Here is a 14,695-nt window from a genome sequence, read left to right on the forward strand (position 1 = left end):
TGGGCAAAAACCCTAATCTGGGTGTTTGCACCCTATTTAAACACTCTAACTTGGCCTCCTTTGTTCCTAACACTTCCAGAGAGCTGTAGAGCGAAACCCTAGCCCCCATATTGTTCTTGTGAGTGATTTTGGCCTTGTGAAGGAAGTTTGGAGCATAGAAGAAGAAGGAGGAGGTTGAAGAGTGCAAGGAGGGGAGGTAGATCTGAAATCTACACTGTGAGAAGCTTCCATTCAGGTAGAAAAGTTCATACCTTGATCACTAGTTCATTAGATCCCCTTTTTGTCCCAAATTGGTGGTTTTCAAGCCCTAAGACCTCAAACTCCATGTGTTTATGGTCTATGTTATGAAAGGACTTCAGATCTGGACCTTATAAACATCTTAGAAGTGTAAAGTCTATGTGGTTAAAGTGATTGAGGTCCCTATTGAGTGCATGACCTCATAAAAAGCTTGGAATTGCCTTTTGGAGCTCATAGGGCCATGCATGCACGTAAAGTTTTACAACTTTACGTGATAAGCATGCCCTAGGAGCTTAGATCTATGGTTTGGAACCGTTGTCTCAGATTTGGTCTGTATGGGAGGAGAGTGGAAGGGACTCGGCGAGTTCCAAAGTGGACTCGGCGAGTTCAATGAAGATGGTCTTAGACTCGACAAGTTGGATGAACAACTCGGCGAGTCCTTTGAAGATCACCTGGTACTCGATGAGTTGTTCTTCAAACTCGGCGAGTCATATGAACTGTTACTGAGTTAAGACGGGTTTAAGTGTAGAAGGTCCAACCCTTCGTAGCTGCACGCGGAATTAGCAATTTAACGAGTAGCAATTGTCCTAGAAACCCAAATCCTCAAGATGGATGCTCTGGTGAGGATTTGGAATCGAGTAGGAGATCTGCTCGTGGGACTCGGCGAGTTGTTCTCGGACTCGGAGAGTTGGATCACGATTCGGTCCAATCGTCCCAAGTAGTGAGTTATGGGTGACTCAGTGAGTGGAAGAGGGACTTGATGAGTTAGTACTAGGTTAATAGGAAAGGGACTCGGCAAGTCTGTGCCATGACTCGGCGAGTCCAGTCAACTAGAAGTTGACTTTGACCAAGGAGTTGACCTTGGACCAGGGGTAGGTCAGTTATTTGACCTAAAGGTATTTATGAGTGACTAATCTATGTTATGGATTTATAGCCGGAGGATTACCGGTGCAGCAGTCAGACGTCTAGCAAGCAGACTTTCAGCAGCTACTTTTCGAGGTGAGTTTCCTTCCAGTAGGAACGGGTCTAAGGGACCAAGGCCGACCCGTATAGACGATATGATAGTATCGGAGTGTGGGCAGAGCCCGTATCTCATAGTTGAGTTTGATGATGATATATGCTAGTATGGTAGAATTGTTTATACTCGTTGTCTGTGTGATGCTTGTATGTTATGGTTTGGTAGCTAAGTGTGGGCGAGGCCCGTATCTCTCGGATAGCGGAGTGTGGGCGAGGCCCGTATCTCGCAGATAGCGGAGGGTGGGCGAGGCCCGTATCTCCCAGATAGCGGAGCATGGGCGAGGCCCGTATCTCCAAGCTAGCGGAGCGTGGGCGAGGCCCATATCTCCTAGCTGTTCATTATATGATTGTATGGTATGTGGTATTATGGGGGAAATCGCTAAGCTTCATGCTTACAGATTACAATTTTGTTTTCATGTACCTCTTCTTCGAAGGGGAAGGAGCTAGCGCGGTAACGACACATCATACACATACATTGTTTTCCGCACCGTGAGTTATTCTGGGATTTGTACTCTGACATTATGGTTGTTTTTATGTTTTGGTTTTTAGACACGAAATATGTTTATGAAATGATGGGATCAAAGGATGTTTATTCACAATTTTTTTCCAAAGTGTTGATTTAAAAATGAAAATTTTGATCGTGAAAATTGGGTCGTTACAGAATGAGTAAAGGGAAAATGACTCAAGAGGGTAATCAACTGTTGAGTTTGTTCTCATTTGGTCTCTTTCCTTTTTTGTACTCAATATACCATCGAACTTGTTGTTTGTGTTCACCATAACCCTTTGACCGGCTATCACAGGTCAAAAGTCGATCAAAAGGGTTATGGTGAACACAAACAAGAAGTTCGATGATATATTGAATACAAAAAAAAAGGAAAGGGACCAAATGAGTACAAACACAAAAGTTAATTAACCTCAAGAGTCATTTTCCCTTTTATGTGTGGGATTCTTCTAAGTTTTCCAATCATAGAATTGAATGTGATGAAAATTTTGTGGCTATAGATGGTATTTGACTACACAATACTATGATGTTATTGATGATCAATTTGCATGCATCACAAGACACATGATTAAAAAAGAGCTTTGTGGCTGAAATTATCTGCTTTGATCAATAGATATGATGGTGTGAAGTTATTGTAACGGGTTATTCAATGTGGTGAGAGATGCGAGCGAGCGTTTTGGCTCGGTTTTATTCAATCTTTTGTTGATTATGTTAATGACTTCATTTTACAAACAAAGCTAGTTGATTAGTAACTATAGTGAATGGAATATTACAACTTATACTTATCTTGTTTTATTTTAGTGATTATCTAGTCTCCTATTTTATTTAGGTTTATTTTGCAATCTATATAAATACCTTCTAGCAATATAAATCTTTTCTGATTTCTTTATGGTATCAAAAGAAGGATATTGTATCCTACTAAACCCACATGACGGCCGGAGCTATCATAGAGCATCTTCAACTCACCCTCAAACTCCATTTCTTTCCCCATTCTTCTCCGATCCTACCTTATTTTCACCTCCATTTTGGAAGATATGAATAGTATTCCCCTATATATGGGGGAATAGTGTTCATATCTCCAAAAATAGAAGTGAAGTTTGGTTACCAATTTTAGTCTCTCTCATTTTTATTTTATACATTTCTAGTTTATTTTATCTACTAATTATAATTTAAATGTAATATTTAATATTTATAATATCATGTTATACACTAATTTATATTAATTAATCATAAATATAGAGCTTAATTAGTAGAGGGGTGTATTTGACAATATATATATATATATATATATATATATATATATATATATATATAAGTTATAAAAATAGAATATTCTAGGAATATACTTTTTTAGGGTAAAAAATTGGATAGAAAAGTAGGGTTGAAGATAAAACACTATTTACTCTATTTGTTACTCTATAAGAGAAAAAATAGAAATGGGTTAGAAAATGTCTTAGGACTAGGGTAGGCCCAGGCCTACCCTCAAACTTTTCTTTTTTTTTTTTTTTTTTTTTTTTTTTTTTTTTTTTTTTTACATTTAGAAATAAGAGACATTTTGGTGCCACTTATTTAAAAACTATTTGTAATTCACTAGGCAAGGAGTTATACCACTTTCCCATACTTTACGAGTTCGATACCGTTAACGACATTAACACATCGAGTGTTTGTTTTTTTTTTAATAATTCATTTTTAAAGTTACACTTTGGCCCTTCATATTTAGAAGTTAAATTATTTTAGTAAGTTAGTTTTCAAAATTTACATATTTCACACCATGAATTTTGTAAATTTGCATAATTCCATTTTTATCTAATTTAATTTAGTTTTTAGTTTGTCTTTTTTAAATTTATTCTATATAAAAAAATTGTATTCACAGTTTCATTCTCATTTTTCGCATAGGGCCTTCAAAATCAACAAACCGATATTATATATATATATATATATATATATATATATATATATATATATATATTAAATATTTTATAAGGAACACCCTAAAAGCTTTTTTGGCTTCGTCCCTGCTCCAGCCCGTAGTTTGGCATAGACTTTAACCCCTCATCAGTCCCAAACTCACAATTCTACATCCATCCTACTTATTATCCCAAACAAGTCCATGTCAACGAAATCCTCAATGACAACAATTATGTCAATTGTTCAAGGCGGATGAGAGACTTCCTTTTAGAAAAAAAAACAAAAAAAAAATTGGCTTCATAGATGGAACCATAGCTAAACTAGCGATGGATGGTGTAGAACTAAAGGCTTGGTAGGAAAGTTATGCTCTTATAAAGGGTTGGTGATGACTACCATGGAAAAGGACATATAAAGCAGTGTAAAATATTCCAACACATCCAAGGAGCTTTTGAACGATATTGCAGAACTCTTTTGGAAAGAAATCGCACCACGTGTTTACAAGTTGAAACAAGCATTAATGATACTAAGGAAAGATAATTAGATTGTATCAATTTATTTCACAAAATTATGATCAGTCTAGTATGAGATTCATTTCGTCTCACCAATTTCGAGATGCACTTGTGGAAAATGCATGTGTGATATAGGAAAGCGACTCAATGAATCTAGCAAAAAGGAGTGTGCTTACCAATTTATGATGGGGGTCGATGACATCTTTGGGACCGTCTTGGAATGAATTCCTCGCGCTTGGAACAACCACCTCGTGGAAGAAGAAGGACAACAACAAAGTATACTGACTTCAAAAAAATGATTGTCTATATAACAACATGCTACTTCACTTCTAGAGAAACCAAACTCTTTGACCTTCTCATCAAAGCAAAAATTTCATATGCGAAAAGCTTGTTTCAATCCATAGATTTATTTCTCAAGCTTACACACTCTATTCGGATACTTTGCATCCACACAACCCTCCGGGTGACTCATGTAAACATCATCGGCCAAGTTCCCATTAAGGACATCAGTTTTGACATCCATCTGCCAAATTTCATAATCAGGAAATACAGCTATGGCTAGCATTAACCTAATGGATTTTATCTTGGCTACTAGTGAGAAAGTATCGTCATAGTCAACCCTTGGGGTTTGATTAAAATCTTTTGCAAACAATCGAGCCGTGAAAGTGTGTACCTTTCCATCCATGTCAGCCTTCTTCTTGAAGATCCATTTGCACCCAACTGTTTTGCGACCTGGTACATTATCAACCGAATTCCAAACTTGGATGTCATACATGGACTTGATCTCGCTATCCATTGCCTCTTTCCACTTGGCTCCCGCCGTGGCTTCCTTGTAGTTAATAGTTATCCAAATTTACCAGTGTACTATCATTCATAAACGTATCACCTTCTGTAGTACTATGGAAACCATACAACCCTAGTTGTATTCTAATTCTAGTGGAACGTCTAAGAGGTAATGACTCAAAATAGAAACAAAAATGCCAAAGATAAATCTACAAATTATTATATAAGATAAGGGATTAAATTTGTAACATCATATCATCGTAAATACCATTTTTAAACAAAAATAGTCCTATGAGATTTGATGGCCAAAAGCCACATTTTTGCAAATTATATTAAAAGACCCTATTTGTACAAATGACTTAAAAAAACATTAGTTTTTGCCGAGAAAAAAAAACAAATAAGCGGGGTTGTTGTTTCTCAAGGTAGAAACAAAATAACTAATCAAGCTGGAAAATAAAAAGCCCAAAAACAAGCATCACAGGATGACAATGTTCAAACAAAAATCCAGACTCCAACATTTTTAATTTGAAATACTTGTAAATGAAGGGGAAAATGACTTTTGAGGGTAATTAACTTTTGCGTTTGTACTCATTTGGTCCCTTTCCTTTTTTTGTATTCAATATACCATCAAACTTGTTGTTTGTGTTCACCATAACCCTTTTGACCGGCTTTTGACCTGTGATAGTTGGTCAAAGGGTTATGGTGAACACAAACAACAAATTCGATGGTATACTGAGTACAAAAAAGGAAAGGGACCAAATGAGAACAAACTCAATAGTTGGTTACCCTCCCGAGTCATTTTCCTTTTACTCATTTATAGCAAATCCCACATTAACTCCTATTGATATTAATGACTTTATGAGATTCATTCTTGCTTCTCTTCAAAACATAACCCACGAAAGAACACTTTTCATACATGTACAACTTTGTAATGCACTTGAATATTTATTAGGGTAATCTTGACTAAGCAGGCGCATTTCATGACTATATTTACATTTCCAATTGAATGCTTTATCGTATCATGGATTCTAGAGAAGTCTACAAACGAGTGGAATCACAAGTGTTGTGATTTTTGAGTTTACTTAGCTTAAAGATCGAATTCATGGGATGAGATACAAAATCAATATGTACAATATCATACTGCTTTTGCAGACACATCACTATAATATACCTTGAGGTAAACGTTTTTGCTGATAAATATACCTCTCATACTGTCATACACAATCATATCCTTTTGAAGAGAAGTGTTGAAAGCTAACCAGAGTAAGCATAATATAGACCATGTTTTAACGAAGTTACTCCTCTGAAACGCTCTTCATATACGTTATAGCCAAAGAAGGTTGCAGTCTTTGATAATTTTTCAACTTTAATTTCATTTAACTTTCCGAGGAAAATGACTCAGGAGGGTAACCAACTGTTGAGTTTGTTCTCATTTGGTCCATTTCCTTTTTTTGTACTCAATATACAATCGAACTTGTTGTTTATGTTCACCATAACCCTTTGACCGTCTATCACCAGTCAAAAGCCGGTCAAAAGGGTTATGGTGAACACAAACAACAAGCTCAATGGTATATTGAATACAAAAAAGGAAAGGGACCAAATGAGTACAAACGCAAAAGTTAATTACCCTCAAGAGTCGTTTTCCCTAAATGAAGTAATGTCATTATACAAGATAAATAAACACTGATTTGAAATTGATTTGACAAGCCATTTATTTGATCAAGTACACGTAGAAATAAGTCTAAAACAAACTTAAAGTTCAATAACTTTTCATGTTAAGATACAACCAAAATTAGGAGGTTAATTGAGGGAGTTTGCGAAAGACCATGTTAGTGGAGATGAGTGAAAGGCTTAAGAGATAGAAAATGACAGTAGGAAAGAACTTGATTATACAACACCGGAATCCCCAAACCACTACTCCTGCTCTATCCCTTATGGTCAATGTTCTAAAAGGCGCGCCATGGCGTGAGGCGTGACTTCATCGTTACAAAAAGCTTCATAACGTTACTGTTAGGCGTAACGCGTGGCAAGGCATGATATGGCGCGCCATGGCGCGTTATGGCGTGTTATGGCGCGTGTTTTTTCGTTTGAGACACAGTTCTTTTCTCTTCATTATGTCTTTTCAAATCGGAGATACAAGTATTGTGGTTTTTGTTAACTTTTTGTTATTAGTTATTGATCTAACACTTCTAATAAGTAGTTATATTTAATATAAATTTATATTTATGTGGTAATATAATTTTAAATTAATACAAAATCGCCGCCTTACATCACGCCTTGAAAAACGTCGTGGCTCGTTAAGCTTGAGGCTTGGCCTTGCCGCCACGCCACGCCTCACGCCATTTAGAACCTTGCTTATGGTAACGCCTAAGGGTATTAGTCTTTAACCGAGACCTTCTTTTATAGGTGAAACAACAAAACCCCATGAAAGGTTGAAGAGAGTGGTCAACCTCCAACCCAGGCATCCTGTGAAAAATCTATAAACACCCAATTGCCAACCTCGAATGGGGCAAAAGTGTAAATTTAAACCTCTACCTCGTATGGACCCAAAGGAAGAATAACACCATTCCAAGGACCTTTATAGGAACCCAATATCCTTCAAAATCCTAACTCACAATGTATTCGAACGATGAAAAAAATATCCACCTCCATTTAAAAAGCATAATTGCATTAACATGAAAAGGGGTACCAACAGGGTCACCTATACCCCCACACCAAGTTTTATACTCATGTGGCGCGTTCGATTCCCTTAAATACCTCTTGTGGTGTCATATGTGGATAATTTTTCCCTAAAAAATCCTTATGGGGGTTGGGTTTGCCCTTTAAAGGAGCTCGAACCCAGGATGTTCGTTGAAATATTACGAGTAGGCTTCCACTTAATTCGTTTGCCATTTATAGAAAAAAAACAAAAAAAACCTACACCCCCATTCACTAACACCTTATCCCACCTAACACAATGCATCTTCCTATCCTCGAGATTTCCACCCTAGAAAAAACGAGACCGTAATGACTCCAGACTTCTAAAATTGTCATTAGAACTGGAAATATTAACATAAAACAACTTCCCAAACTACCGAGAACAGACTTAAATATAGTCGGTCAACTCCGAATATGCATATATTTGTCGATATTTAAGTGCTAGTTTTTATTCTTCACAATATACATCCATTCATCTAGTATCAATTATAATGTAAATGGTTAAACTAATATGGTTTTGGATAATTATTTATCTTTTACTTTATTAATTTGAATAAATTGTACTAATAAAGAGTGTGTTCCAACGGATATATAATCAAAATTCATAAAATCAGTCTCAAAATCAAAACAAACGGTTATTAGAATGTTGATCCCAATTTTTTGGATTTTAGAAGTGTTTATAGAGTACTTATTTATTAGATTTTAGAGTAAATTACACAAATGATCCTTATGGTTTAGGATAATTTGGACATTTGGTCTCTAACTTGTTTTTTTTTACTCGGAAGGTCCCTACTATTTGTTTTTGTTACGCGTTTGGTCTCTGTCTTACCTAAAAAGACTATTTTGCCCTTCATTTTTTAATTTATTTAAATAAACACACCCCCAACCCTACCCCTCACCTTACCTTACCTTACCTATCCAACCATTTTTGTCAATTTAAATAATAGTATTTTTAGGTAAGACATGGACCAAATGCGTAACAAAAAAAAACAGTAAGTACCAAACGCGTAACAAAAATAAATAGTAGGGACTTTCCGAGTTAAAAAATAAATAAATTAGGGATCAAATATACAAATTACAACAAACCATAAAAAGACCATTGGTGTAATTTACTCTAGATTTAAACTAATATTTAGTTAAATACAAACCTAATAAATTGTTTTTTTAATATGTTCAGAAGGTTTCTTTGAATTTATAAAAAAGAGCTATTGATTTTTTTTTTTTTTTTTTTTTTTTTTTTAATCTTGTAGTGTGGGAAGAAGTTTCTTTTAGAGTTAGATTTTTCCATTATTTCTAGATATCTCTAGAAACGAATGATGTAACAAGACTTAGAAAAAAGGAAAACAATAAGTCTTTTTCCAGTCACTTTAATTATTTACTCAAAAATAAAAAAATAAAGTAAATAGAGTCATAGCTATTGGTAATTTAAAACTTTAAATTACAATTAGAGATGCTGTTCCAAAATATCATATGTTTTTATAAAACTCGCAATCAAGCTTTATACTTTAAAGAACTCAACTCAATTCAAAATTTAATTGGTCTTTTAAAAATGATTTGACTTGATTATCTTTTACAAGTTATATTAGAAAATATGTTTTAAGTATAAAAATACATGCAGGGCCGGTCTGGAAAAATGAAATATTCTTAAAGGCTCAGGACGAACAAGAAAAAAAAGGGTCCTTATATTTATTATAATTTTGTATTTTTAAATAAAAATATATAATAAAAAAAATTGGGTCATATGCAGCTGTCCACTTTGCCCTCTCTAAACCCCCCATGAATGCATGATTAATAAAATCTCAAAAAAATTATTTTATAAATTAATGAGTTAATTATTTTCAACATATTACATATTTCAATATCATCATATAGTTGTATTTTCGCACAACATACAGTTATATAAATCTAAAATTACAACAAATCTACAACCACTTAAATAAGGATGTGTTTTTCCATAACATTTGATTTATATTGTACTTTTGTATAACCCAATTTACATGTCTTATATCCTTGTCCGACGGCTAGCCTCCATAAAATGTTTTCAACAATTGCTTTCCAAAATTTTAACTTTAAAATATTATATAAATACGCCTAAAAGATTCAAACTTCAATCACCTACGGTCATTATCATGTCCATTGTGTTTGGTTATATTCGTAAAGGCAAAAGGATAATGTTTTTAGACTTTACCTAATTGCTTTGTAAGCTAAATTCTACATGAACTTATGGATAGCTATGGAAATCAGAACAGAAAACTACAAAACATTCTTATCCTAATAATGAAGTTTAAAGTGGATTCCATTATGAAAGTTGGTGTAAATTAAATAATAATTCAATAATTAATATAGAGGAAACTTATATTTATTATGACGGCTTTGTAGCTTTGTATAAAAGTGATAGAGTAGGGACAACTAAGAAAACAAAATCAAGTTGATTCGAATTTCATGGTGTGTTCACTGTGGTGGATATTCTATAGTTCTACTTCTCGTGACGTCAGTTTAGAATTTTTATCTATGATAAAATAAAAAGGAAACCATAATATATATATATATATATATATATATATATATATATATATATATATATACACACACACACACAAGGGAGAGAGAGAGAGAGAGAGAGAGAGAGAGAGAGAGAGAGAGAGAGAGAGAGAGAGAGAGAGAGAGAGAGAGAGGCGGGATCAATGACGAACTCCATTGAATGAGCGAACCAGCAAATCGACCAAATCAATAATTGAGGTTAGACTAAGAAGTTGTTTCAGGTTCTGATTACTTGCAAGTAAAGGAAAAAATCAACAAACATTATGAAATCATTTTTTGATTATATAGATTGAAACCGTATTAATTTCAAGTAAACTTAAAAAAAAAAACTTATGCATATGATTGATGCATTGCTCTTTTTTCTATTTGTTTCACATTTAGTGCAAATTGACTAAATTTGATGAAAAATCTTTGAATATGGACTACAATCGTTCTGTGTCTTGTTGGTTTATATAGAAATCGGAAGATGTTACATTTGGAATTCGGCATATGTAATATGAAGTTGAAGTAAATCAAGTTGATGATAGTTGTATAATTTGCATTAGATCATTAGGAGCATAGTTGAAATGAAAATTTAATCCATAAAAACTATGCATCAGTTAAATGCATAATTATAATAATAAATATGTAACAAAAGTTCTCTAACGTTAAATGATTTTGCATATGAAATATAAAATAAGAATCGAATTCAACATATATTATCTAAAATTTGATTGTATAATCAAGTTGATAAGAGTTACTTCATTTACATTAAAATACCATTTTCTTTTTTAAATCTTTTACTTTATACATTAAACTTAGAAGCTTTGATTGTATGCATCGTACTTACTCTGGTAACTTGTTAATAAGATGTATCATTATGGTCTTGTTATGATATGGAATTGTAATCATTTGGATAATGTCAGGATAAAGTTGGCTCGTTGTAATAACATTTTTTGTTGGGTCATATGTTATGTGGACGATTTTATCCCTATGATAATCTTTTGTCCTGTAATGGTAGTTTGGTACATGCAAATGAGAATAAATGAGTCCTATTTTAAATTGGTTATCTACAAATTATGTATTAACATGAGAGTTTTGCAAATTCAAGAATGTTAGATTCATTTACGTATGTATGTGATAATGTGAGTGTATCTGAACGTATATTGATTCAACATTATTATTTTAGCCTGAGGTGAACTGAAAGTTACATTGAGGAAAAGAATTTTATGGTCTTTTATGTCTTAAAGTTTTTGTAACATCACAAAAATCAAGGCAAAATTTTGATTTTTTAAACCATTCCAAAATCCATAAATTACACAAAAAATAGTTTCCAAAAACCATAATCATGAATCAGAGTATCCCAACTCATAAGTCACACAAAAATCCAGGATAATATGCACAATCAAGGCTTAGCCCTGCCCCTATCCTCTGAAGTACCTGAAACCATAAAATCAAATTGTAAGCCAAAGCTTAGTGAGTTTCCCCAAAGTACCCCCACATAACCATAATGATAACAACATGCATACATGATCCTTCAGCCTGACTGGACCGCCTCGTAAGTCCTACAACCTATATGTACCACTCTCCGTGACCTCGACCTAACTAGACCGCCTCTCAAGGACTATAGCCTATCCAGACCGCCGCCAGTATTTTGGCCTTAAGCATAAAGCATGACTACCTCAACCCAACAAAAAAATAACATGTCGACATATACAATAACAATCAATGACCAGCAAGTATAGGTAGTCATATAGATTTACCAATCTAACATATAACCAAAATAACATCATCCTATGTAATGTAACATCTCCCTCTGACACGTATCACAATATTGTCTGCTTTGGGCCACTCGGCACGAGGACTTCTCAGGGGGTCACCCATCCTGGTACTACTCCCGCCCGAGCATGCTTAACTGCAGAGTTCTTATGGGATCTGGTGCCCTCACGACTTTAAAACGCGTTGTGATAGGGAATGTATCCACACCCCTTATAAGGAATGCTTAGTTCTCCTTCCCAGCCGATGTGGGATCAGATCTAACCCACATAATTGTAACGTCCGGGTTTCGGGGCTAAGCATTTTTAGACGATCTAATAGTCTAAGTCAACTATTGTAACTCTTTTTGATGTAATAAAGATGAAATATTTTAATTCTATGTGAATTATGTGTATTTGTGTGCTTATTACTTTATTATAAATATATATTTAATAAAGAATAAAAATAAGCATCAAAATTAAAGTGTAAGATAAGTCCGATATCTTTACATAAAATTGTAGTGTTCGAAACAAGGATTCCGGGGATATAAAGAGCGCCGAAATCCAAGTTATAACGAAGAAGTTATGGCCCGCCGAAGTTTTATGGCAAAACCGGCACGACACCGGGAGACGTAAATAGTGAATTTACGATGGAGGACTTTTTAGCCTTAGTGATCTAAGAAAAAGTCGTAGAATATGTTAAACCGAGAAAATCCATAAAAAGAACGCCCAAATCTGACTTCGTATGAAGAAGTTATGATTTTTCTAAGATTCGGCTTAGCAGTGCACGACCCGAAACTCGAATTTTAGTTTGAGCGGTTATTGGCTTACGCGACATAAATGAGAGTTGAAGATCTTATTAATAGGAACTCAATGGTAAAAAGATAGATGAAAACGGAGTCCGTATGAAGGAGTTACGAATTCTTCGCGGTCATTTAAAAGTCTAAACGCCTCCTACTGTTAAATTTGAGATCGGTCGAGAATTAGCCGACGGAGTCTAAATGAAAGTTGTAGATCTTGATTTTACCTACGCGTTGAAAAAAAATAACGTCGAAAACGGAGCTCGTATGTGAGAGTTATGATTTCTCTAAGTTTGAAGGCTGATACACGATAGGGGGTGACGTGGCACCACCATAATTGGACACGTGGCACCACCAGAAGGCCACCACATGCACCAAATCGGTGAGTAGGTCCCCCTACTCGGCGAGTCCATTAGATATTTTCACTATAAATAGAGGTTCCGGGTCTAGCCTCTTCTTCACACCTCTCGAACCTTCTTTCTCTCTCTACACTCTCTCTAAGCTCCCTAACCCCCCTAAAAGCCTAGGTAAACCCCCTAGCACTTGAAGGAAGCCCCGAGGCTCCTGGAGTCCCGAGAAAAGATCCTTTCGGCCCGGGAACGCTGCTCTGGTCGAGCCCGGTTTCCAAGGAAACCCGCTGTAAGTGAGTTGTACCTAACCTATCTTTAGTATAGCTTATGTTTTAATATAGTAACATTATTAGGACCTTAAAATAATTATTTTGGCTATTATTATGAGTTATATAGAGTGTTGTTTAACGCTTATATAATAATAATAATAGCTAGACTATTAATTAGTCATGGTTAACGTTAGACTAAACCCTAGTGGTATTGATACTAGGTTTTATCGAGGGATAATTGTTTTGAGATAACGAAGCGCTGCTCGAAGGCAGAATCACCACCTTTTTCAGGTGAGTGCATAGTTACTGTCAGCTTACACATAGATATGAAGTATTTTATATAAATTACATGCTATGTGTGCATATTATCTGAATATTTGCTATCTATGCTGGATGAAAGTTTTTATACATGTTTTCAATGATTTAAACTGTATATGTATTTTATATCTACGAAAACGTTAGGGTAAAACATGGGTAGATGTAATAGGTGATGTGTGATAAAATGATGAGAGGCCTCGATGTTGATGCTGTTGATTCTGTCATCTAGCAGAGTATGGATGACGACCACGGACTCTTCTAGACAGTCCAGTGGAACACTAGCAGGCTCGCAACCTGTAGGTGTTGTGAACGATGTGTTCACCGGTGTACTCCATCCCCCACATGGTTGCCTTTAGGACATTTATTGCTAAGGAATCCCCTTAGCAGTAGTGTCTATCCCGATGATGATCCTTAGGCTAGGTCCCTTATGATAGGTTTTAGGGACGTAAAGTGAGGATAACGGGAACGGGTAATCGGGTTATTGTTGATTGATGAAATTAATAAACTTATTTATTGTGGGTTGAAAACCCTATGTGCTCACCAGGCTCCCTAGCCTGGCCCACTCAGTTTCTTGTATTACCAGGTAGTGGTGCATGAGCATAGATGTGATGTTTTGGATGAGGGATTACGGATATAGGCCTGTAGATACCAAATAATGTAGTAAGGCTTATATAGTACTGTTTATGCTTTTGATCTGTATCAAACATGACATCCCAAGTCTTTTAATGAAATACATTTCCTTGGAAATGCTTTTGATAAATCTTTATCATATTTTGCTTTGGGACAAATTCCGCAACACTTTTATTTAAAATGTTACTCTGATCTTCAAAAGAAAGCATAAACAAAATCGGTCTTTTCTGGCCATGAAAATGAGGATGTCACAGTTGGTATCAGAGCATTAGTTTAAGCGAACTAGGAAGTTGTAGGATTTCTAGACTTAAACTTAGAATGCTAAGCGATGATTGTGAGGTGTGAGCACTAGATTATTTTAGGAATTATGCCTAAAATGCTTTTATGTGCTAAATGCTTTG

General features: G+C 35.0%; 1 pseudogene; it reads right to left on the reverse strand.

The window, feature by feature from the left end:
* Window positions 1-12,020: 12,020 nt before the first annotated feature.
* On the reverse strand, window positions 12,021-12,138 carry LOC145077379 (5S ribosomal RNA; annotated as a pseudogene).
* Window positions 12,139-14,695: the final 2,557 nt, after the last annotated feature.

Source organism: Lactuca serriola, chromosome 9 (assembly GCF_051521515.1).
Source record: "Lactuca serriola cultivar US96UC23 chromosome 9, Lser_US96UC23_V15, whole genome shotgun sequence".
Lineage (NCBI taxonomy): Eukaryota > Viridiplantae > Streptophyta > Magnoliopsida > Asterales > Asteraceae > Lactuca > Lactuca serriola.